Below are 27,974 nucleotides of genomic sequence, written 5' to 3'. Positions count from 1 at the left end.
CTTCCCCTCCAAGCCACTCATGACGACATAACTCCCTCCATATGTCCCTCTCCCTTCCCTTCTCTCTCTCTGGGTGCTGATGGAGCTGGAGTGCAGAGTCCTCTTATCCTCATCCTATCACTTCTCCCCCGCTGGGAATATGGATCAAGGTTGTTTATGGGGATGCAGAAGGTGGGAGTTCTGGCTTCCGCAGCTGCTTCTCTGCTGAGCACGGGCGTTGACAGGTCCATCCACACCCCCAGCCTGTTTCTATCTCTCCCTAGTGGGCCAGAGCTCTGGACATGTGAGGGTCCAGGACACATGGGTGAGGTCGTCTGCCCAGAGAAGCCAGGGTGGAGTCATGGTAGCCTCTGTAGAATTTAGCTTTATAACAAAGTGATAGTGATGACTCAGTGGTGGAGTTTTTACTCGCTAAAATATAAACCTATTCTAAGAGAACCTTTATTATTTGTCTTTATTCACTGGGTGAACCGACATGTCACTAAGGTTGTCCACTGAGTGACTAGACAACACTAAGCACACTACTGAAAACAGTGACTTGGTCATAATGAATTAACAGACAACATTAAGGTTACACAAAATTTCATGGACAATTAAATAAGTATGTAACAGAAGACTATCCAACAAATAATTAATTGTAATATATTGTTCTCATTTACAAACTACAGTGAGGTAAATACTGTTATTTTTCTTTTTTATACAAATATTTACTATGTATTTATTCATTTATTCCCTTGTGTGGCCTTTGTTGTTTTATTGTTGTTGTAGTTGTTATTATTGAGGTCGTCATTGTTGGATAGGACAGAGAGAAATAGAGAGAAGAGGGGAAGACAGAGAGGGGGAGAGAAAGACAGACACCTGCAGACCTGCTTCACTGCCTGTGAAGCGACGCCCCTGCAGGTGGGGAGCCGGGGGCTCGAACCGGGATCCTTCCGCCGATCCCTGCTAACCAGCTGTGCTACCACCATACTCCCAACACTATTACTTTTCTATCCATTCATCTTTCAAGTTAACATACAGATTAAGTGACTCATTTGATTGAGGAACACTTTAGGGATAACTCTGACAAACTGACTCATTTATTTGCTCAATACTTGTGGCACTTCTATTATGTATAGAATTTCTACTATATATAGTGGAAGAAAATATTTTATGTATACTTGATAACTAAGACTAACACTGGTGGCCTTCTTTTTGCCTGTTAAACTTGGCTTAGACCAGGCACTTGAGTTTCTTGATACTGGATTTCTTGGACCACATTCTTTCCAACTCTCCAGACGTTTGCCATAGCTGACTCCCTTTTATACCATAACTTTTTCCAGAACTTTTTCCACCTTCCACAGCAACTATAGCTGGTTGAAAATCTTTCATATCAAATACTGAAGCTATAGTACTCATAATTGATGATTTTTTAATTCAAGGGACCATCATCAGACCATTTTCCCTCTTTGGTTCTTTGTCCTACTCAGCCTTAGTGCAGGGGCTCAGGCTTTCTGCTGAAACATTTCGTCAGCCTCCATAGATAAGTGGGTTGGTGAATCGAATGATAAATGCCATGAAGGAAACACTACATTAAAGGGAGGAAAAGTCACATTGTATCTGTCACATGGAGATGACAGATCACACTGCAACACAGGCTAGTTGCCAGTAGCAAAATGATAAAATGTGCAAGATTTACTGGAGCAAAATTGTAATGGTCCTAATGTTTTGTGAGGACATACAATTTCTTTACAGATATATTTTCTTTATTTTTAATGAGAGAGGAAGATGCCTGAACACTAATTAGCTCTCTTTTGAAATGGTGCTAGAGATTGAACCTGGGACTTAAGAGCTTCAGTCATGAAAGTCTTTTGCAGAACCATTGTGTTGTCTTCCCAGCCCAAGGGCCTACAATTCCCTAGGATGCAATTTTTATATCTGAATTGTGACTAGAAATGATTTCTTTAGTCATTGCAAAAGGGCATCATTGACATATTACACACAGTGCAACCTCTTCTAATTAAATAATGACAAGTGGCTTTGTAAATTTTTTTAGTTAAATTGCTTTCTTTGAAGACGGTTTCTAGCTATAGTGCCTTGTCTGAACTCAATGGCTATGTGATTCTCGGCCCCGGCTTTGCCTTGGCAATTTGGTGAGCAGTGGTCAAGAAAAGCTTTGACACTGTGCTATGCAAAAAGCATAAATGGGTTAGGGAAAATAGCTCCTTTGGAAAGTGCATGTTTCCTTAGATACAGGAAGAGTGTAGAGTTAGAAAAATACTCAGAAATATGTACAAAGCATAAAAAAGAAATATATGTATGAATACATTAGAAATCTTCCAGACTGAAAAACAAAGTGTATTAATAAAGTCAAATGTGTTTTTATTTCCATTAGAGCATATTTCCTAGTTTATTTTTTTTATTTTTTAAGATAAATATGTTTTCTTTTCTTCTTTTTATTTTTTTTATAAAAAGGAAACATTGACAAAACCATAGGATAAGAGGGTACAACTCCCTGGCTCCCCACCTGCAGGGGAGTCGCTTCACAGGCAGTGAAGCAGGTCTGCAGGTGTCTGTCTTTCTCTCCCCCTCTCTGTCTTCCCCTCCTCTCTCCATTTCTCTCTGTCCTATCCAACAATGATGACATCAATAACAACAATAATAACTACAATGACAATAAATACAACAAGGGCAGCAAAAGGGAAAACAAATAAATAAAAATTAAAAAGAAAAAATGAAGGAAATTGAGAAGGGACAGAGATATAGATTGGGGTGGATAAAGGAAGCCACCTGCAGTCCTGCTTCACTCACTGCTTGTGAAGCCCCCTTCCCCTCCAACACACTCCTATGGGGAGGGTCCTTGTGTACCTAGGCGCGTCTAGTCTATACAGAGTGAGAGAGAAAAGTCCCTCTGCTTTGATAAATGGAGAGTGAGGTGTTATCTGTTAGCTTTTCACTCATACAAACAATCTGTGTTGTGGAGGGGTGGGTAGGCTGTGTTTGGCGGGGTTCTCAGAGGCTAGAAACATTATCAGTTTTGTGTCAAACACATCTAACACTCTGACTTGTCTGTAAGTCTGTCTTCACAGAAACACATGCCTACACAACTGTGGTTTCTTTAACTCAATGAAAAAACAATTCTGGGAATGGCAGGTTGTTGTTGTTGTTGGTGTTATTGGTAAGATCATTTCACTGCCGGAAAATTATATAAACTAAGATAAAAAAATACATGCATATTTGAACAATTTGTGAGTTATTAATTTGGCTGTCAGTAATGTGAATATATATTTCAAAAATAATAACCAGCAGAGAAATCATGAAACACCAAGTGTCTTTATTGTTTAATTGTCAAAAATATGTTCTCACCAGAACTGAAAATGCTGCTTAACTCCTAGTCTCTATGCCAACGTAAGATCTAAGTCTCACTTCATCATTTGTGGAAGTCTACTCAATATTTATGTTTTTTGGCAAAGGGTCCCAAGATCTGCAGTTAAGTTGTAACTATTATTTGTTTTACTTTCATGGGTGTCATCACACTCTGAGCAGCTGTGACAATTTACTGCTGGAATAACTCCATCACACAATTATTACTGTAAATTGAAGTCCTATTTTCCTGCCCTCAGTGTATTTTTAATATTAACAGTTGTTAATTAGACTGTCCTGTGGAGAGACTCTGCACAGCTCTGGAGACATTCTACATATTGGATCAGAAGAGCACTTTACTTTCAAAACAGGCAACAGTACGGAACATCGATTGAACTGGGCGAATTGTCACTAGTTACTAATGATCTCTCCATTTTGTTCCTTTTTAAAAAAATACATATTTAATTCTTTTAAAAAATATTATCTTTATTTATTGGATAAAGACAGAAATGGAGAGGGAGAGGGGAGATAGAGAAGGAGAGAGACAGAGAGACACTTGCAGCCCTGCCTCACCTGCAGGTGAGGACCAGGGACTTGAACTGTATCATGTGCACTCCACCAGGTGTGCCACCACCTGGACCCCTTCCATTTTGTTACTTTTACAGGGCACCCTTTAATGTTACAAAGGTACCTTTTTTATTACTATATATTTTTTTTATGAGAGAGGGAGAGAAAACAGACTTTGGAGCACTGCTGAGCTGTGGCACAGGATGGTGTCAGGATAGAAGCTGGAGCGGGAGGCACATATGCAAGTCCTGTGCTCTGACACTGAGAACCTCTCTGATCCTATCAAGATAAAAACCCTACGGCTATGATTCTTTTCTAAAAACATGTCTTTGAGGGAAACATTGATAGATGAAAAAAATGAAAGTAGAGCTTAGAAACCACTTATCTCCTCATTCTAACGCTTCCTTGCCTGAAGCCTGTAGGTGCACTGCTTCTGCAAACCCTTCTTGTTCCCAAGTTCATGTGTAAGTGTCTCTCTTTGAATGCAGACAGCATAGACTGCCGGAGCTGTCCTTTAGGACAGCCCAGCATTTTAAAGCAAGTTCACTTGATTTTGCTAAAATCATCAAAACATCTAAGCTCTCTTCATGGCCTGTGGACATTTCCATGCCACCATGAGGCGGGGGCAGACGTTGCACTAAGGGTGAAGCAGGTCTGCAGGTGTCTGTCATTCTCTCTCCTTCTTTATCTTCCCCTCTGCTCTCAATCTCTCTCTGTCCTATCAGATAATAAAATAAGGAAAAAAGAAAAAGAAAAGGAAGAGTTTTCCATCAGGAGCAGAGCAGTGGATGGGTAGTGCTGACATCAAGTCCCGGCAGTAATCTCGATGGCAATAAAAATCAATAAATTAATATGCACAGAAAGATGCGTCCTGTTTGCACCTTGGCCAGTATCTCCAGGGCGCAAACAAGTACTCACACGTTGGAGAGGATATTTTCTTTAGGGCAGTAGCACTACTAAGAGATCTTTCTGCAAAGTTTTATTACAGAATATTTTGCTAAGCCAACCCAGCAAGCTTGTAAATGAAGAAATTATCAAATGTCTATCTTGAAGTTATTGCCTTCTATACATCACCAAAACAGGTTTTACTGGTGTTGAACAGAACACAGAAGCAATGGGGTTGAATGCAAATTCTACACCTACTGCTTCATTTATACCTAGTAACCATTTTAATAGTAATTTATCGGGATAGTAGTTAATATTTCCTGGATCTGAGCCAAAGAGAGTGATTATGATAATACATTTGGTTACTAAATAGAATGAGTACTTCCGAGCTTGCAATGATCCAGCTGTTAGTGACAGTGGCTTTGCTAGTTAATCAGATGTTTTGCCACTGGGGATTGCCCATGTGAATTGAATCTGACAGAGGCTTCTGCTTCACCTCAAATGTAATGACGCTAGTGTGTCACTTATTAAGGACTCCAGGAAAAATGCACATGACATTCACCCTCAAGCAAACTGAGCTCTGATCCAAGCACCAGCTCCATATATGGTATAGTCACAAGTCCTTCATTAACTGACTACGGATTGGGATGCGAGCCAATGCCTTGAATATTTAAAAGCATCTATGTTTCAGCTGTATATGCTTCAGATTGACCTATTAGAATTTTAATGTCCGGGGTCACAGATAATACCATTTAAGAAAGAGAGTCTGAATTATTAGGATTTCCCAGAAGTGATGAAACACTCATTTGTAAATAAAACGTGAACTATCCTTGTCTTTAAAGTCCCAGAGGTAGGAAATGTATTTGGGGCCTAAGTCTTCAGATTATTTGAACTACTTTCTATTCTCGTCGACTTTCAGCTTCATCTTTGTGAGAAATCGTGTCATTAGTGAATCTGAAGCAGACTTGAAGTAAACAGGCTTGTGACCTTCCTGTATTGAACAAGATTGTGTTCTCGGTGTGTTGCATTAGTTACACGGACTTCTTTTTGTTTTTGTCTTTCCCTTTTGTTGTTCTTATTGTTTTATTGTTGTTGTGGTTATTACTGTTGTTGTTATTGCTGTCACTGTTGTTAGATAGGACAGAGAGAAATGGAGAGAGGAGGGGAAGACAGAGGGGGAGAGAAAGACAGACACCTGCAGACCTGCTTCACCGCCTGTGGAGTGACTCCCCTGCAGGTGGGGAGCCGGGGGCTCGAAATGGGATCCTTACACTGGTCCTTGTGCTTTGTGCCATGTGCGCTTAACCTGCTGTGCTACCACCCAACTCCCTGGATTTTTTTTACAGCAAATCTCAAGGTTTTGAGTGGGGTGGAGAAATCAGAGACTGCATTTTTACAGCTTATAATGAGAGACTAGTTTTGCTGCCTCTGTTGTTAGAATTAGCTCCAAGGATGCACCACCTTGTGTTGATGAAGCAGGTGGGTCTTTGGAGTCAGGACTGTGGATGGGTGGAAGGAATAGTTACAGGGCCAGTAACATCTTATTGTGCTAACAGCATATGTCAACTTTGTTTTTCATTAATAGTAATCTACAAATATGAAAGCACCAGGAAAAGATTTCTTAACCATGGGGGGGAGGGCTCGGTGGGGATGCATCTGGTTGAGCCCAGTACAGGGCACAAAGACCTGGGTTTGAGGCCTGGTCCCCACCTGCAGGGAGAAAGCTTTGTGAGTGGTGAAGCAGAGCTGCAGGTGTCTCTCTGTCTCTTCCTCTCTATCTCCCCTTTCCCCCTTGATTTCTAGTTGTCTCTACCTAATAAATAAAGATAATAAAAAATAAAAATTAAGGAAGATTTCTTAATCATTAGGTGATAGGAACAATTCTTTGCACTTGCTCATGAAGATCACCGAGAAAGAAGTGAATTTGAAATCTGCTTCTCCTTTCTCCTTGAGACGAATGATAAGGAGTCACTTTGCTCAACTGATAACAGATCTTAAAAGAATGGGACCAAGAAGAGTTCAGAGGAAGTGTTTTCCATATTTTTAATTTATTAATGGAGGAATAATGCCTCTTAAAATAGTCCTTTAGTAGTACTGGGCAGAACTCATAGGCAAGATTTTTTTCTCCCTTCGCTAAACTGGCTCTACTGACCTGCTAGTCCCCCCCCCCCCCCAGCCTGCATGATTCACAGAGTAAGCCGTATGCAGACAGATATAGGTCACCTTAATTACCTGTGGAAACAAGGTATACTTGGGAAAGATTCACAATAATGAATACTCCAAAATGCCAAACTAGTATATGCAAAGGTTGGTGGTAGGTTCTGGAAATGAATGCATAATCATATTCAATCAAACCAACTGACGCATTTTTTTCTTCTTCTTTTTTTTTTTAGAAAGTCCTACACCCTCCACAACATCTTATAGCACAGTCAAAGGCTTCTGTTTACCCAGTAACACAGAGAGTGCCTCCCTCAGGAAGTCAGTTGTTGGATTTGTGTTTTTTTTTTTGTTCCTTTTTGCTAGATCCCTTTGAAGTATTTAAGAAAACCAACATATTATTGAAAGGGGAAGAAGCTAATCAGTGAAAATATATATTTAAAATGATAGCCTGGAATCCTTCCTAATCAGCATGTTTTTTTGCCTGAAGCCATTTCTGTAACTGTCATTTTGTCATTGAAATAAAGTGTAGAAAATTAGAAGGTTTAGACACTGACGGAATAAAAAAGTAGACATGTTTTATGACTGCGCACGAGTAACCATAAAATACCTTAACTATCTGCTCGCCAGTACAGTCACAGGCGTAAGAATGGAGTGAGAGTCAGCGCCTTTGTGAACCCCCAAAGAGGGTGAAGCTGGGTCCCAGTCCTCCCTCCCCTCATCTACACACTCACTTTTTTCTCTTTCTCTCCCTCCCTACCCCTATTGCCCTTCCAACTTGTCTCTATCCAAAATAAATAAAATATATTTAAACATGATTACTAGCACTAGAGTTTTTTTTTTTTTTTTTTTTTTTTTTTTGCCTCCAGGGTTATCACTGGGGCTTGGTGCCTGCACCACGAGTCCACTGCTCCTGGAGACCATTTTTCCCTTTTTTCCCCTTATATTTTATCCTTGTTATTATTGTTGTTGTTATGGCCATTGTTGTTGTTGGATAGGACAGAGAGAAATGGAGAGAGGAGAAGAAGACAGACAAGGGGAGAAAAAGACAGTTCCCACCACCAGAGTTCCATATCCCATCCCCTCCATTGGAAACTTTCCTATTCTTTACCCCTCTGGGAGCATGGACCCAGGGTCATTATGGGGAGCAGAAGGTGGGAGGTCTGGCTTCTGTAATTGCTTCCCCGCTGAACATGGGCATTGACAGGTAGATCCATACTCCCAGTCTGCCTCTCTCTTTCCCTAGTGGGGCAGGGCTCTGGGGAAGTGGAGCTCCAGGACACATTGATGGGGTCGTCTGTCCAGGGAAGTCTGGTCAGCATCTCTCTGGCATCCGGAACCTGGTGGCTGAAAAGAGTTAACATACAAAGCCAAACAGATTGTTGAACAATCATGGACCTAAAGACTGGAATAGTGCAGATGAAGTGTTGAGGGTATTCCCTGCATGCTCTTGTGTACTCCTGCTTTCAGGTATATATTTTTCCCCTAGTTTATGGGCATGGGTGAACCTATGCTCTATCTCCGGGGACCTGGACTATATCTAGGTTTGGGGACTTTATTGGGGAGTGGGACATTCTAGAATGGAATTAGAGAATCCTATGAAAGGAAAGGTCTCACCCGAGTGATGAAGCTGAAAGGTTGTTATTCTACACCTGAAGTCTCTGGTCACAGTCTGAAGTGAAGCATGTTCTCAATTCAAATCAAATAATATTGCATCCACTGATCGCAACCTAATCCACACAATGAGTGCCACCCCAGCATGCTTCACTTCAGACTGTGAACACAGCCCCGTTTCATGAGAGAGGCTGACACATCACCAGTCATACCTGCTGACAGAGATTGAGCCTGAGCCCTCAGGCTTGCAAGCAGAGGCCTCCTCTGACCATCACCTTCTTCGATATTCCTAGCAAAGAATTTTATTTGCAATCCAATTCAGAATCACACGTTTCATTTCGTGGTGTGGCTATCATTTTTGTCCAGTGTGAAACATTGAACATTCTGCAGTATCTGATAGTCTGTGAGACCCTGAGTCTCACAAAAGCTCTAGGTTAATGATTTTACCAAATTAGCCTCAAGTTCACGTTTGTCTTTTATGCCTTGTTTTAGCATTAGTTTTGTCTTGGGGAAAAAATAGCATAGATGATGCTATATTTTTCAGAGTTCTCCATAACTGAATAAAGAAGCAGAAATGCTATGTTCTCCATAATGATGCTTATCAAATGGCACATAAATTAGATTTGTCCCACTACTGATGATGTTGGTTCTGAATACACATTTTAGGGGTGTTTGCCAAGCTTTTCCCTACAGAGATTTACGTTCATAACTAGTGAGAATCTTCTGAGGAGGTACTTTGAAATTATGTATATTTTGCACTTCTTGTCAAACTTTTACACTACTGGTACGTCTGTTAGTGTTGGTTGGCTAAAATAATTGTGACTGTACATGGAAACTGGTGATTTCTTTTAAACCTTAAATTTCATTCCACTTTTATTAATTAGCATTCTACAATTAGAAAAGACATTCATTTTGTCCCATTTATTTATTTGTCAAATCCTATCTTATGTGCTATCATCTGCTCATATCGTGATTTGCTTCGATACGGTAGTCTTACTAGATCTGACAGCATGAAATTTCATTGAGTTGACTTTTGAGTCATTTTGATGTGTTACACTAGTTTTTAATTTCTTTGTTAATTTTTTACAAAAATTATATTACTATTAATTCTATCAGTTTTTGGATGATTCTTTGTCCTAGTCTTATAATCAGAAAGTTTTCTGTCATGCATTATTTCCTCCTCATAGAATATGTATTTGACTGAAAAGAGAGTTAACATACAAAGCCAAACAAGTTGTTGACTAATCATGAACCTAAAGGCTGGAATAGTACAGATGAAGACTAGGAAGGTCTCCATTTTATAGATAGCTAGTCGGCCTATTTTAGTTATATTCCAAAGGGGCCGTGACTATACTAGGTTTTTTTTTTTTTCTTTCTTTCTCAGCTTAACTCTTTTCAGCCACCACGTTACAGATGCTACCATGATGCCACCCATAATTCCCTGGACAGACAACCCCACCAATGTGTCCTGGAGCCCCACTTCCCCAGAACTCTACTCCACTAGGGAAAGGGAGAGAGAGAGGCTGGGAGTATGGATCTACATGGTCAACATCCACATTCAGCAGGGAAGCAATTACAGAAGCCAGACCTTCCACTTTCTGCATCCCACAGTGACCCTGGGTCCATGCTCCCAGAGGGATAAAGAATAGGAAAGCTATCAGGGGAGGGGATGGGATACGGAGTTGTGGTGGTGGGAATTGTGTGAAGCTGTACCCCTCTTATCCTATGGTTTTGTCAGTGTTTCCTTTTTTATAAATAATAATAATAAAAGAAAATGTATTTGGGATAGCAATGAGTAAGTCTACCCCACTCTCCAAAGGGAGGCTGGGTCATCCTTCTCTGCCACTCGAGGGCTGGTCCTTTACGGTGTCAGCACACTACTTGGGTCCTGGTGCTTGGTGGTGGGAAAGGGCACAGCTGGGGTTGAGAGTACGGAGAGATGAGAAGTTGTACCCGTGAGAAGCAGAGACCATTACCCTTCAATAATGCTATATAAAATGGAAATACAAATAAGTAATCATCACAGAGATCTTTCCTGTATAGGTCTCACTTTTTTTTAAATTTATTTTTTATTTAAGAAAGGATAAATTAACAAAACCATAGGGTAGGAGGGGTACAACTCCACACAGTTCCCACCACCAGATCTCTGTATCCCATCCCCTCCCCTGATAGCTTTCCTATTCTTTATCCCTCTGGGAGCATGGACCCAGGGTCATTGTGGGATGCAGAAAGTGGAAGGTCTGGCTTCTGTAATTGCTTCCCCGCTGAACATGGGCGTTGACTGGTGGATCCATACTCCCAGTCTGCCTCTCTCTTTCCCTAGTGGGGCAGGGCTCTGGGGAAGCGGAGCTCCAAATCAAATAATATTGCATCTGCCGATCGCAACCTAATCAACACAACGATTGCCACCTCAATATGCTTCAGCTCAGACTGTGTCCAGAGACATAAGGTGTGGAATGACAACCCCTCAGCTTCATCACTCGGGTGAGACCTTTCCTTTCATAGTATTCTCTAATTCCATCCCAGGTGGTTCACTTTCTAACAAAGTCCCAAAACCTAGATATAGACCAGGTTCTGTGAGAGAGAACATATGTTCGCACGTATCCATAAACTACTGCAAAATATATACCTGAAAGCAGAAGTACACTAGAGTTTGCAGTGAGTACCCCCCCAACACTTCCTTTCCATATTCCAACCTTTAGGTCTCACATTTTTAATCAGCACTGTATTCACCCCTTCTTGCTGTCTCTGTTCCAGTCCCTATAGCTCTAACTGCATAATCTCATCTCCTTGCCAGGAATGCTTAGCTGGTCCGTTTCACACAATGGTTTATGAACTGAACTTTTTCTGGGAAGAAAATAAGGGGGAAAAATAAGAAAAGAATATGGAAAAAGTAAGAAAGAAAAGAAGAATCTATTCAATAAACAAAGTCTTAAGGTTAGGATTTGCCTTTTATTTCCACAGTTTTATATCATATAGATTTTTACTGTTAGTTGATTATATTTATTAAACATTGAAAAAATAAAGGAATAGATACATATTTTTATTGCATACACTATCACCTGAGAAGAATTACACAAACATTAATACTGCAGACTATATGGTGACTGTTTGCAGTATAAGAAAATATACTCACTGATGACATGAAAGCAGAAGTTTTCCAGTAAGTTGAAATCTCTAAAGATATAAAATTTGGGAAAGGGAGTCAAAGTTGGTGACGTTAATTAAAATATATGGCTTTAAGTGTAAAGTTGAAAAAAATAACACATTTTGAAGAATTTTCTTTTCTTTTTTTAACCAGACCATTGTTCAGCTCTGGCTTATGGTGGTGCAGGGGATTGAACCTGGGGCTTTGGAGCCTCAGGCATGAGAGACACTTTTGCATATGCTATCTACTCTCCACCCTTGAAGAATTTTCTAAGTTCAGTTGCAACCTACTATCATAATATTTACTATTTTCTTCTTTATATTACTCCTTCTTGAATGATAATAAAATTACTTTTAAATAACTGAATTTGGTGCAATACTCCAAACCCTGTCCCTTTTTCTCTAGTGCCATTTTTCTCACTTAAATAACAATAATAACCCCTCTTATTAGAACACATTTTTTGGCTATAAATAGATCACAGGTTAAATTTTTATTCTCACTTGGAGATTATCTGAGGTTGAGAAATCTACTTTCCTACTTAAATATTGATTTATTCATCTTCAAAAAGTGAGTTTTCAAGGGTGGAGAGTAGATACTTTTAAAGAAAATCAATGGGAAGTACATTTAGTATTTCTAAATGCTTTTCAAATGCAAAAAAGTTTCACTTTGGAGTCTTATAATCTTTTCATAAAGCCTTTAAACTCATACACTATAGTGGATCATTACTCAGATTGTTCAATCATCTTTCAAGTCTACATACTGGATGCAGGATTTAATTTTCCACACTTTTATCAATAGTACTCTCAGTTGAAACTTTATTCTAATGGCCTCTTATTTGGTCCATAAACTGGAAATTACTCCATGAGTTTGTGAACCATCAGAATTTATGTTTTGAGTACTATATCGCATGATTATACTTATTTGTGAAGTCACACAACAGTGTAAGCTGGGTCTGCATGATATCTGGTGACATGTTAGAAATGCTTCCGGTAACACGCACATGACGGAGAGCCGTCCACAGAGCAAAGAGATGAAGCCGAGGGAAGGAGACCCAGGAGCCCACGCAGCATGACCCCAATGATCTAGTGTCCAAATACAAAGAATACAGTGACACACAAGCGTAGACTGGTAGAAACAAAAGAGGAGCTTTCTTCTTTTTTTAATTGAGGTAATACTGGTCGCTGAGAATATCTGCATTTCATGGGAAACAACTCAACTCTCTTCGAACTGAATATGTATGTTTTTGTCTTTCTTATTCTGAATGCTGGTTGCAAAGGTATATATATATCCTGTTTGTAAAAAAGTCAAAAACTAAACTTGCAATACACTTGTATTTGATAGGTCATCCTACCATAATAAAGTCTTGGGAGAAGAAATCACATCTGTATATCATAAAACAGAGACAAGTCTTTTGATCATTTGTACTTATCAAACTTCTACAGAAAAGCAGGACTTATCTCCCATATCTCTGAGAAGAACCTGGTTGAGTTTGTCACTCATTAATATTCCAGTAACATACATAGCTATTTTTTCACTTTTAACATTTTATTATTTATTTATTTGTTATTGCTGGGGAATGGGATGGGGCAGAGAAGAAAGTTCTCAGTACTAAGTGTGAAGGGCTTTTAGCAAGGTCCTTTGTTCTCTGAGTCTGCATGGCTAGCTTTCTCTTTGTCAGAAGAGACACTCACTTTTAGCAAGATTTGTCTGCTCTTGACGGAGTGGATTATGATATAGCAGGAAAGGTCACTAAAGCCGTTCTGGTCTTACTAATAGTCAATACAGGTGGCTGATTGAATAATTTCATGATTGATATGGCTGGCTGGATTTACATTTTGAAGACAGATTCTGGCCAGTAACATTTCCTGGCAACACTGGCTTACACATGGGCCGCCATTTACTGTAGAAACGTGTTCACACTCAGCTTGTAATTCATGCCAGATATTCTGGCTGTTTATGTTTTAGTGAGGTACGCACATTTCTTGATCTTATCTATGTTTTTATTCTTGTTGATGGTAATGATGACTTTTTGTTCTGTTTCTGTTTGTTGTTGACAAGATTCTATTTAGGAATTACGGGTAGTACCCTTATGGACTTTATCATCTCTCTTATTAGTTCTCAATACAAAACGACGTGCCGAACAGCTAGAGTGATTTCATCCAGTTTCCTCTGGAACAATTTGTGGCTGAACCAGTGAATATGTTATGCCCTAAGGGAATGATAAATATGGTTAACGTTGAACTTTATCTCATTTCTCTTTCTCTCTGTGCACATATGTAAAATAAAACTGCACATAAAAAACGGGCAGCAGAATAGCTGCTCATAAAAATAATCAAGGTGGGCATCTGGTTAAGACATGTGCTCAGTTGTTTTGTTCAGTTTATTTAGAGCTCAGCATTGTCAGTGTTTCTATAAGTAATTCTCAAGTCTTTATACAGCAAACCCCAGTCTGTGTTGTTTATCCCAGCAAAATCAACTCATTTGAAGACTTTCAATAATGACTACTTTCTATTTCTTAATCTGCTTATGTTTTATTCTCATATTCACTCCCAACTGAGATCAAAATGGAAGATAATATTCCCATAATCACTCCAGTTTTCTTAAATCAGATAGATTATGCATTAGGTTTAATTGGATTTTTCTTTTTATTATATGAAATAGAAAATGGAGAGAGAGGATTAGAACTCTGCTCAGTTCTCGCAAAAAGTGGTTTCAGGAACCTCACTTGTCTCTGAGTTCTCAGGCACACAGGTTGATGTTGTCACAGAATAAACCATTTTTCTCAGTCATCAATTATTTCTTTTTTCATAAACGGCAAATGTGTTTGTGCATGTATGTAAGTGGCTTAATAATGATTAACAAGATTATAAGATAACAGGTACAATTCCATACAGTTCCTGATACCAGAGTTCCCTATCGCATACCCTCCCTTGGGAGCTTTCCTATATATATATATTTTTTAATCCCTCTGGGAGCATGGACCAAAATTCTTTATGGGATGCAGAAGGTGGCATTTCTGGCTTCTGTAATTGCTTCTCCACTGGAAATTGGCATTGACAGGTGGATCCGTACTCCCAGCCTGTTTTTATCTTTTTCTGGTAGGGTAGGGCTTTGGAGAGGAGAGATTTAGCACAAATTGGTGAGGTCATCTTTCCAGGTAAGTCAGGTTGATGTCATGGTAGCATCTGCACCTGGCTAAAGCAGTAAGATATAAAGCAAGATAAATAGTTTATTAAACAGGAACCCAAAGGTATAAATACAGCAGGAATAGAAAAGATGAAATTAGGGGTATTTTTATGGGAAGAAGCCAGGAAGTCTGTTTTAAATGTGTTCCAATATTTAGTATTTCTTTAAGGGAAACATTAGGAAGTGAATTTGTTGAATAATAGACATGTTTTGGCCTTGTCAAATAATTAAAAAATTCCTAAATATATTGTGTAGGGTCACAATAAAGCTGGAATAAACTGGACATGGGAATTAGTTCTCCCAGAAGAGCTGATACTTTGCCAGGAGTTGGAAGGATTCAGGGTTGAGCCTCCAGACCCCGCATGGGAATATCATAAAAAGGGAACTTCACAAGAGGCGGAGTCCTGATGGCAATGGAGAGTCTGTTCTCCTTTCTCCCTACCTCTATCTAAAATAAATTAAATAATAATAGAATAAAATGGGTCCCCTTGGGAGCTGCAGAATTGTGCTAAGGCAAAAGCCTAAAAAGAAGGCTAAAATTCATGGAATAGATAGACAGGGACTCCTATGAAATAGCTATGAGAAATTCTCTATAAATATCAACTTAAACAATGCAAAGGATCTAACAGTTGAATGAAACGCATGGGGTGGGTGAGGGCAAGTTACGACTCCCTCAAAAAGCACTCAGCCTAATTCAGAATGTGAAACCATAAAAAGGAGAAAATGACACAGTTTATCCAACATACCAAATACAGAGTGATTAAAAGAAAGGAAAAGGGATTTTATCTGTGTAATGAGACAGATTTTATCTGTTCAAGAACATGCCAGACCTGGTTATAAACATGCCAAGCTTGTTTGGCTTCAGTTCAAGCCAATAAAAATAGTAGTGATATTGTGAAAGCTTCCCCCCCCCCCCAATTTTATTGCTGGATTCATGGTTTGCAGCACAGTTGTCTGCACATGGGCACAGTTCTCGCATGAGACGTGTTTGCAAAATGCTTTCACCACCACCCTTAGGACCCTAACGCCTTCCCAAGGCCCCTTCTAACCATTCTTTCCCCAGAGTCCTTTGCTGGGGTGCAGTACATCACCTCCAGTCCAGATGTTGCCCCGTTTTTTCCTTCATGGTCCTGTCTCCTGAGTTATACCTACACGTGAGGTCAGACAATATCCATGCCTCTCTTCCTGGTCCACCCCACTCAACTGTTTCCTTCAGGTTCCATCCAAGGTGAGACGAGATAACAATGATTGATATTGTTGAGTCCTTTCTTTCTTTTTTTTAAAAATTAATTTATTATTGGATAGAGATGGACAGAAATTGAGAGGATCCTTATGCAGGTCCTTTTTTTATCATTTGTGGAAAATTAAATTTGTTAACTGCTTATGCCTTCTGAGTTTGCAGCACTTCTGAGGTCAGAACGTTCCGTGTTCAGTGTCCTTTCTTGTGACTCCCTAACCACTTTAGAACACTTTACCACTCCCCCAGTTGCTTGGCTTACTGACTTGCCAGCTTCCTGTGCATTTCCGGATACTTAGCCGATCATATTCGACTTCCTCCACCATATAAAGAAGCTTCCGGTTCCCTGTCACTGCTTTAACTTTGTCAGAGCTGCCCGTCTAGTGAGATGGGCCTTGCTTTTATACGCAGACCTACTGTGAAGAAGCCTGGATTTAACTGTGCTGACATAGATTTATTGTTGCCTGTAATGTTTCCTTCCCTCTCTCTCTCTCTCTCTTTAAAGAACTTCTATCTTGATGCTAACATAGAATTTACTACTACAGTCCTCTTCAATTCTACATTAAAGTGTATTTCTCTTTTTCTTTTTATATTTATAAAAAGGAAACACTGACAAAAACCATAAAATAAGAGGGGTACAACTCCACACAGTTCCCACCACCAGAACTCCGTATCCCATCCCCTCCCCTGACAGCTTTCCTATTCTCTATCCCTCTGGGAGCATGGACCCAGGGTCACTGTGGGATGCAGAAGGTGGAAGGTCTGGCTTCTTTAATTGCTTCCCTGCTGAACATGGATGTTGACAGGTGGAACCACACTCCCAGCCTGTCTCTCTCTTTCCCTAGTGGGGCAGGGCTCTGGGGAAGCGGAGCTCCAGGACACATTGGTGGGGTCGTCTGTCCAGGGAAGTCTGGTTGGCATCATTCTGGCACCTGGAACCTGGTGGCTGAAAAGAGAGTTAACATACAAAGCCAAACAAATTGTTGACCGATTATGGACCTAAAGGCTGGAATAGTGCAGATGAAGTGTTGGAGGGTCCTCCATTTTGTAGATAGCTAGTAGACATATTTTAGTTATATTCCAAAGGGCCTGTAGCTATACTAGTTTTTTTTTTTTTTCCCTGATCCTGAAATCTGATATGCAGGTGGATCCAGTTATTGTCTAGGGAGATGATGTCACGGCTGGAAAAGGACCAGAAAGCTGGATCAGAAAGAGAGTAGCTCCCAAATATAGGAAAGGAGTATAAATATTGTTGACTTAAACCCCATCAATTTGATGTGATCTAGGGCCCATATTCAGCTTAGAAGCCTGTGTGACCTCTGCATCCCTGTAGATCTGAGCTCACACTCTGTGGTCATGAGTAAGAATATTCCAAGCTGCCCCAATATTGACCCATCTTCCTCAGGTGTAACATAGAGTATGTTGTCCAGTCTCCCTTCGGAGGATGGAACATTCTCTACCATTGTTGATCCAAGTTGAAGGCAAGGTCTTATGGGGGCCCACAAAGGGGTCTATTTTGTTGTTCCTGATAGACATGACAGGTAACAATGGAGAGAGTGATTTATTCCAGGTCTAGGCCCATCAAGTCTGTTTGGGAATCTCAGGACTCCCTGAATAGGGACCCCAGCTGTATTCCTCTTTTCATGAACAAATGATTCTTATTTAAGGTCTTGGGTCACAATAGCTTCACAAGACTGTATCTCAGATGATGAATAATGATCATTATTAAATATTTGATATTAATTAATTAACAATCAATGATTAAGTAATGAGTGACAAGGATAAGAACTGGGGGATTCCTGGGTGAAAATAAATATCAGTTACTTTCTTGACCTTGTGCAAGTGTCAATTACCTGGCAGAATTATGGGAAAAAAGTAGTAGTTAGGACTTCGATACTTAGTATATGTCAGATGTTATAGTTTAGGACTTCGATACTTAGTATATGTCAGATGTTATAGTTTACCGGCATTATTTTATTTGAATTACCTAGTGTATAGTTCTTAAAACTGTGAAGTAGCTGCTTGAATATCCATACTGAATAATTTAAAGCACAGAACACAGGTGCAGCATCTCTCTGCAGAGACTAGCACGGCGTCTTATACTCATCCACTGGCTAGAGCAGAGGGCTGATCCCACACAGCTGGTGAGCTGCTGTTGCTGAGGGAGAAGGAGGAAGAGGAACTGAAGCCATATTGTACTCAGCTGTGAGTGGCAGAAACTTCACGCCATGGTGGTTTCAAGAAGGGATGTATTTCCTCCTCAGGATGGATTATTTGATTGTTAAAATGTCCCAAATTACCAAATTATATCAGATTCTGTTTTTCTCTTTCTTTTCCTCCTTCTCCTCCCCTCCTCTGCCTCCTCCTCCTCTACCTTCTTCTTATTACTTTTTGTGCCTTGCTTCTTTGTTTAGGACTTATGTTTTCATGGCCACAAGATGGATGCTGACTGTTCAGACCTTATGCCAGCATGCCCAAAGGCTGACAGAACAGTCATGAAGCTTCAAGCAGACAGACGCATGCTTTTTTACCCAACTTTTCTAGATTCCATTTCCTTTTTGATTGATTAGATATTGTTTATTTATTATTTCATTGATTAGATCATCTTTATTTATTATTTATTTATTATTTGATTGACTAGATAATCTTTATTATTTGATTGATTAGATCATCTTTATTTGTTTATTATTTGATTGATTAGATAATCTTTATTTATTTACTGTTTTATTGCTACCAGGCCTTTTTTTTTTTTTTTTTTTTGCTGTTCCTTGGTGGCCGCTTGATAAGTCCACCACTCCTGATGACTTTTCTTTTTTTATAAAAACAGAGATAAATTGAGAGGGAAGAGGGACATAGAAGAGAGAGAAGAAGAGATACCTGCATACCCATAGCACGGTTTCAGCACTCATGAACTTCCCCACACCCCTGTAGTTGGGGACCATGGCTTGAACCCAGATCTTCACACACGGTGACATGGGTACTCTGTCAGGTGTCCGTTCTCATAAGTGTCATATCCTGAACATATGAATCAGTAAAGTTACAAGATATTCAGCTCCTCCTAGTGTGACAGAATCTGAAAGCATCCATGTAGAGTTCAACATCGTCCTGACAAAGTGTGCTTTTGCAGAGGAGGGGCCAGGGGTCGGGAGTCGCACTGCTTTTCCTCCAGAGGGTGACACACAGAGAGACAAGGAAGGAGGAAGACAACACAGCACCAGCACTTCCCTCACTTCTGTTGACTTCTCATGATCCTCATGCTCAAACTTGGGTCATACTCACGGCAAGATGGGGTCCCTACCCAGTGATTTCTCTCTGGCTGCTGAGAACAGCGTCATTTTCACAGATATGGACCGGAATTGAGTCAAGGAAATGCTAGGCTAAGTTCCTGTTCGCAGTGAACCTGGGAGGGAAGATGCAGGTCTAATAGCATAAAGAAGCAAGGATCACAGGGATTCAGAACACACGGCATCTTTTGACATAGCAGCCAGGCTTCATCTACAGTTCGAACACATGGAGAAAAACAAAATAGAAGTGTAGTTGTGATTAAACGGAATGAACAAAGTAATCGGATGCAATGAGTAATCATTTGGGGTTCTAATCTTAAATGATTTTTTTTATTAAAGAATTAGAAAAGTTGAACTGACCTAATTTCAAATATTATTGACACAATAATTTCATATTTGCATTGATAGCATCAGATTTTACAAAGAAAATTTTAAGATATTTAGACACTGACATATAGTAATCATATAGAAATTTAAAAAAATCAATTTAAAATATGATTTAGGTCTTGACTTCACACATTATTTCTTTTATTTTAACTTAATTTTTTCATGATCTTTATTTATTTATTGGATAGAGACAGCCAGAAATCAAGATGGAATGGGGAGACAAAATGGGAGAGAGACAGGGAGAGACAGAGAGACACCTTCAGCCCTGCTTCACCACTTGCAAAGCTTTCTCCCAGCAGCTGGGGACCAAGGACTCAAACCCAGGTCCTTGAGCCCTGTAACATGTGCGCTCAACCAGGTGCGCCACCATCTGCCTCCCTAACACATTTCTTAACACATATCACTCTCTTCATTCAGAATCAGCAGAAGCCGCCCTATCCATTGCTATACAAAGTGATAATATTTCTTGGTATGGAAATATCCCCAATCCATATTCCATTTTTTAAAAATAATCTGATTGATGGGTTAATCATTTACAGTAATGTTGTTGACACATGGATATGATTTCTCTTCTCCTTATGATAGGTATTTTAGAACATTCTCACCCTCAATTAAGCCTTTGCCAACCATCACACCCCTTCCTCATCTGTCCCAGAGTCCACTGCTTTGATGAAGTAATTCATATTCAGTTCAAGTCCACCAAAATCTGTTCTTATCTGCACTCAGTGAGACTTGAAAAGCTGTGCTCTAAACACTGTCTTGCCCTGACCCCCATGTGTCCTGGAACCCCTTCTCCCCAGAGCCCTGCCCCACTAGAGAAAGAGAGAGACAGGCTGGGAGTGTGGATCCACCTGTTAACACCCATGTCCAGTGGGGAAGTAATTCCAGAAGCCAGACCTCCCACCTTCTGCTCCCCACAATGACCCTGGGTCCATGCTCCCAGAGGGATAAAGAATAGGAAAGCTATCAGGGGAGGGGATGGGATACAGAGTTCTGGTGGTGGGAACTGTGTGGAGTTGTACCTCTCTTATCCTATAGTCTTGTCAATATTTCCATTTTATAGATAAATTATATAAATAAAAAACTATCTTGCCCAATGTATCATGTATCATTGTAATCTTATTTATATTTTTCATATTTATAGATATAAATAGGTCCTCATAAGGGCAGTTTTATTATCCTTTGTCAAGCCATCCTCCCCAAAATGTTATTACATAACCTTGGTTGTTGCAATGAAAAATAGAATGACTATATTCTACTCTTTCTTGACAAACATGCTGTTTGAGAATATTTTGATGAAAGATCTTTTCTTACTTTGCTAGAATAAGGTATCCTCAGTAGTAGGCATGGAACAGTTATTAACATTAAGTAATGTTAAAGCACAAAGCAGAATGATAAGTTCTGGACTTGAGTTTGTTTCCATCTGTGAAAGGAACACATAGGTTGAATGATTACTAATGACCCCTTAATTTGAATGTACGTTCTTATTAAAACTGTATGTTTTCCAAAGTGATGGAGCTAAATAGTGTAACAATGATATTATAGGTTCCCAAGATAGTAGTAAATTTTTAATATTTATGTCTGGCAAGTTAAATTTCTGAGATCCATGTTTCCAAGTTAGAACACGATTCTTTATACTGGACAAAACAGAATCTAGACGTTATGAGACAGCTTCCTCTGTAGAAGTAACACACACACAGTCCAGATTTTTATACCTGCAGACAGTTGGGAATGAAGGTTCACTTTTCTGTTGGGAGAAATAACTTTACAGAGAAATCAGACTGAAGACAAAAGTAAAGACCTATTAAGTGATGTGATAGTCAAACCTCTGCCATGGCTTTAAAGTGAAATACCTACCCGCAGACTTTGAATGACTCTGCTGGAGCAGTCTCACCTGCGAGCTCCAGCAAATGTGTAAAAAGAGAATATGATTCCCATTCACAACGTCTTTGCTGGCACTGGGATGATGATTAATAAAACTCTGCTGGGCTAGAGATTTGTAAAGAGCGGATGGCAGCAGGAATCCCAGAAAGCTTTTGAACTGGAATTGAAGAGGATCAGCTCAAGCAGAGAGGGCAGGAGAAAGGCTCTAAGGATGAACGGGATTGTAGACTCAAGCGGTGCACCTTAGATGTGGTAGCTGGGGACCAATGCAGAATGGGGTCCTTGGTTTTGGTCAGTGATCAGGGCTACTCATTTTAAATTGTAGACCCCAACTAGAAGGACACTTAGGTGCTGGGGCTACATGGGTTTAGACCCAAAATATAGACTATATGGATAATTTAAACAGTACTGATTTGATTTCTTCTTCTGAATTAGGTATTGGAAAACAATTCTGGTTTCAATAATTGTAAGATAAATGTTTAAACTTTTAAGACTATACAATTTCACATTACTACTGAAATCAAGCATTTTAAACAGTATTATATTTACACATTACAAATATTTTACAAATGATAGTAGATTCCATAAATCTTGTTCACTAATTTTCTCTATAGCTTTAACATATTTAAATATTTTATCATTTATATTTCCTGTAACTTAGCATTCATTTCTTCATTTATCTTAATTAATTAATATTCATTTATTTTGAAAATATAAATTAAGTCTTTTTGTTAACTTGTTATACTCCACAGTGGAATAAGCTTCCCATTTCTTATTTATTGTGAAAACCATCTTTCATATATTTTGCATTCATTCTTTATAACTGAGGTTATATGATTAAATGTGATGAACTTGATCAAGTTCACATTGTGAACTAGTGCTCTGCCTCTCCGAATATCATTTTTAAATATTTGGCACAGTATGAAAACACATAAGTTTCACTCTGCCAGTCACAGGAAGCCGGTATAACTTACTGAACTTTCCACCCATGTGTGGCATTGAGAAGATGAATACACATCAACTTGCAAAAACAAACAAACAAACAAGCAAACTAAAACAGAGGCAAGCAAACTGTTTCTAAGTCTTTGTGATACTTCTGTTGGTCATCTTTGGGAGGTGGGCGGGTGGGACACAGAATTTAATGGTGGGTGTGGTGTGTAATTTTACAATCTTCTAACTCACTTTTAGTCACAGATAAAAAAATGGAAAATATAAATGAAAACCAAAACACCATTAAATTGAGAAAAGACGCGCTATATATATTCTTTGGTGGATTTAAAGAATAAAAATGGGCAGAATCTGTAGTAGGAAAAACAAAGGAGATGAGCCCAATATGTATCTATCTGTCTCTCTGTATCTCCCTCTCCCTCTCCCTCTTCTCTCCCTCTCCCTCTCTCTCTCCCTCCTTCTCCCTTCCCCCCCTCCCCCTCTCCCTCTCTCTCTCTCACCACCAGGTTTACCGCTGATGCCTGAAGTGCATGTGCCAAGGAGTGCTTGCTCTATGTGACTATTTCTTTATTTGTTACCTATTTTTATATTTATGTTCTTTTTAAAAAAATCTTGTTTATTTATTTTTGGCTAGAGACAGAAAGAAATTGAGAGGGGATGGGAAGATACAGAGGGATAGAGACAGAGAGACACCTGCAGCCCTGCTTCACTGCTCCTGAAGCCTTTCCCCTGCAAGTGGGGGCCGGGGGCTCGAACCCACAGGCTTGCACCTTGTAATGATGCACTTAGCCAGGTGCACCACCACCTGGCCCCTTATCTATCTATCTTCATATAGACAGAAATAAAGAGGGATGGTGAGAGGAAACGCTTGCTGTGCTATTCTGTCCCCTGTGGTGTTTATGCCCTGCAAGTGGGACTGGAGAGGAACCTGGCCCTTCTGCGTCATGGTGCGTACACTCTACCCTGTGTGCCATCACCTGGCCTTTGCAATATATTTTTCATAGATTAAAAATAAGATTTTAAAGTATTTAGTTTCTAATATTTGATGGAAATGTTTTATTCACTATGCCATGTTTCTTGTTAAATTCTTGAGATGAAAGCAGAGGAGAATGTGTTTTCTAGACTGGAACATAATAGTAATAATATAGGGTCTTTCATATTTATATCATTGTTTAGATGTTTTATGTACATAATCTCACTTAGTTATCTCACCCCTATGTGATAGCTGGTTGATCTCTCTTTTAGAGATGAAAAGACAGAGTCAATTGCCCAAGGCCAACTAGATACCCAGTGACAGAGCTAGGACTGAAATCCCACGGGAATACCAGCAAAAGAACATGACACAAGGGGGCAGGGCAGTGGCTCAGCGGGTTAAGCGCACGTGATGCAAAGCTCAAGGACCCACCTAAGGATCCCAGCTCCCCACCTGCAGGGGAGTCGCTTCACAGGCGGTGAAGCAGGTGTCTTTCTTTCTTTTCCCTTCTTTGTCTTCCATTCCTCTCTGTCCTGTCCAACAACTACAACAATAATAATAATAACAACAGTAAACAACAAGGGCAACAAAAGGGAAAAAAATTACCCTCCATGTGCAGTGAATTCATTGTACAGGCACTGAGCCTCAGCAATAACCCTGGAAGTGGAAAAAAAAAAAAAGAACATGACACTGGAAAAAATAAAACATTGAATAAATTGGATTTTATTAGATGAAGAAACTCTTAAATATCCAGTGCCAGAGTGTAGGGCAAAATAATAAAGCATCATGAACAGTGATATTTGTGAATCTCTCAATTTCTGGCTTTCTCTATCCAATAAAATAAAGATAACAACAACAACAACAAAAGAAAACAAGAAAGTCATACAAAATATCAACGAAAGTAAATGTTGGTTCTTCGAAAGAGTGAACAAAATCGACAAACCTTTAGCCAGACACACAAAACAAAAAAGGGAGAAGACCCAAATAAATCAGATAGTAAATGGAAGAGGAGATATCACAACAGAAACCGCAGAAATTCAACATATCATGTGAGACTTCTATGAACAACTCTATGCCACCAAGCTAGAGAACCTGGAAGAAATGGACGATTTCTTAGATACCTACCAACTTCCAAAATTAAATAAAGAGGAACTAGATAATATGAACAGGCCCATCACAGCCAACGGAATTGAAACAGTTATCAAAAACCTTGCCAAGAATAAAAGTCCTGGACCAGAGGGTTTTACAGTGAATTCCACAAAAACTTCAAGGAAGAACTAATACCTCTACTTTCAAAAGTCTTCCAGAAGACTGAAGACACTGGACTACTCCCTTCCAGCTTCTATGAAGCCAACATCACTTTGATACCAAAAGCAGACAGGAACACAACCAAAAAAGAAAACTACAGACCAATATCTCTGATGAACACACATACTAAAATATTGAACAAAATTCTAGCCAATCGGATACAGCAGTATATTAAAAATATTGTTCATCATGACAAAAAGTGGGGTTTATCCCAGGCATGCAAGGTTGGTTTAATATACGTAAATCAATCAACGTGATCCACCACAGCAATCAAAGCAGACCAAAAACCACATGGTTATCAATAGATGCAGAGTAAGCCTTTGACAAAATACAGCATCCCTTTATGATCAAAATACTACAAAAATGGGAACAGATGGAAAATTCCTGAAGATAGTAGAGTCTATATATAGCAAACCTACAGCCAACATCCTACTCAATGGTGAAAAACTGGAAGAATTTCCCCTCAAATCAGGTACTAGACAGGGATACCCACTGTCACCATTACTATTCAACATAGTGTTGGAAGTTCTTGCCATAGCAATCAGGCAGGTGCAAGGAATTAAAGGCATACAGATTGGAAGAGAAAGGTATCACACTCCCAGATATCCCAGGGCCATTGTCATCAAAACTGCTTGGTACTGGAGCATGAATAGACACACTGATCAATGGAATAGAATTGAGAGCCCAGAAGTAAGCCCCCACACCTATGAACATCTAATCTTTGGCAAAGGTGCCCAGACTATTAAATGGGGAAAGCAGAGTCTCTTCAACAAATGATGTTGGGAAAAAAATGCAGAAGAATGAAACTGAACCACTATATTTCATCAAAAACAGATGTTAGATGTTAGAGCAGAAACTATCAGATACTTAGAGGAAAATATTGGCAGAACTCTTTTCTGCATAAATTTTAAAGACATCTTCAATGAAATGAATCCAATTACAAAGAAGACTAAGGCAAGTGTAAACCTATGGGACTACATCAAATAAAAAAGGGTTTTCACAGCTAAAGAAACCACTACCCAAACCAAGAGACCCCTCACAGAATGGAAGAAGATCTTTATATGCCATACATCAGACAAGAGGCTAATAACCTAAATATATAAGAGCTTACAAAACTCAACAACAAGAAAACAATTAAAAATGGGGAGAGGACATGGACAGAATATTCACCACAGAAGAGATCCACAAGACCGAGGAACACATGAAAAAATGCTCCAAGTCTCTGATGGTCAGAGAAATGCAAATAAAGACAACAAAGAGATGCCACTTCACTCCTGTGAGAATGTCAGACATCAGAAAAGGTAACAGCAGCAAACGCTGGAGAGGTTGTGGGGTCAAAGGAACCCTCCTGCACTGCTGGTGGGAATGTCAATTGGTCCAATCTCTGTGGAGAGCAGTCTGGAGAACTCTCAGAAGGCTGAAAGTGGACCTACCCTATGATCCTGAAATTCCTCTCCTGGGGATAGATCCTAAGGAACCCAACACACATTCATCCGAAAAGACCCATGTACACATATGTTCTTAGCAGCACAATTTGTAATAGCCAAAACCTGGAAGCAACCCAGGTGTCCAACAACAGATGAGTGGCTGAGCAAGTTGTGGTCTATATACACAATGGAATACTACTCAGCTAGTAAAAATGGTGACTTCACCATTTTCAGCCGATCTTGGATGGACCTTAAAAAATTCATGTTAAGTGAAATAAGTCAGAAACAGAAGTATGAATATGGGAAGATCTCACTCTCAGGCAGAAGTTGAAAAAGAAGATCAGAAGAGAAAACACAAGTAGAACCTGAACTGGAATTGGCGTACTGCGTCAAAGTAAAAGACTCTGGGGTGGGTGGGGGGAGAATACAGGTCCAAAAAGGATGACAGAGGACCTAGTGGGGGTTGTATTGTTATATGGGAAACTGGGAAATGTTATGCATGTATAAACTATTATATTTACTGTTGAATGTAAAACATTAATTCCCCAGTCAAGAAATAAAGAAAAAAACAAGAAAAAGGAAAGATAATAAGAAAAAAAAAGACAAACAACTTGGCACTGGCAGTGACATTTGCCCATCCAAGGATGCCCATACAGAGAGAGCTTCAGGCCAGTCCAGACAGCTCACCTACATAGTTCCTGGACTTCGCTACTTGCAGGGCCCAGGCTTGAGTCCGCCCTGCTGCAAGGAGGAAGCTTGTGTGGTCAGGCCTTCCCACTTCCTCCACCTGAGACTATCAGCCTCGAGGAGTGATGGTCCCACCACCGTAACAGCAGTGGATTTCAGAGACAGAGGGTTGGTGTGCGATCAACTTCTGCTAGCTGATTGTCCTGTTACTCAGTTTTTCTATCTTAGTAAAATGTGGAATCATAAACTATGACAGGTATATGAATATATGAAATAACATGGTTCTTCTGAAAATGAAGAGCTAATCTGTCATCCTATAAATGATTCTTGTTTCTTCCAAAGTGATTCTATTTCTTTATTAAGTTCCTCTAGATATATAAACATCTGAAGAAAAGTGGTAGAGTTCACTTGTGTGGTAGGTTATTTTTTCCACATATTTTATTAATAGATATACTGGAATCTGTAAAATTCTTTCCCTTTCTATATTTACTTTCATATATATATATATATATATATATATATATATATATAGCACATATTTATATGTTGAGAAGGCATTTCCTTTAGCCTTATAAATTTAGGGAAAAAAAGTCCAGCATTATGCCAGGGGAAAACATAATTTCTTTCCTTGTCCACTGGAGAAATTCTGTAGTTTTCTTTGGGATACTTTGTAATTTTAATTTTAATTAAAATAAAAAACTAAGTCTCAAATGGTTTAATCATACTATGAGATGTAAATCTCAGTAATTTGAGTTTTATATTCAGGAAGTCAAGGGAATTTGTAAAAATGACAAGTTCTATTCTCTTTGTTTTGGACCAACTTCTGTTCTGGCCACATCACAGTGTCTATTTAATTTTAAGAGCTACTATCTCCATGTCTTCATCTGAAAATGCACAGTGATGCAGCATGAACCATGAGCTTTATTGAAGGGGCATTCAC

This window comes from Erinaceus europaeus, chromosome 18, assembly GCF_950295315.1.
Source record: "Erinaceus europaeus chromosome 18, mEriEur2.1, whole genome shotgun sequence".
Classification (NCBI taxonomy): Eukaryota; Metazoa; Chordata; class Mammalia; order Eulipotyphla; family Erinaceidae; genus Erinaceus; species Erinaceus europaeus.
This window is presented reverse-complemented; position numbering follows the sequence as displayed.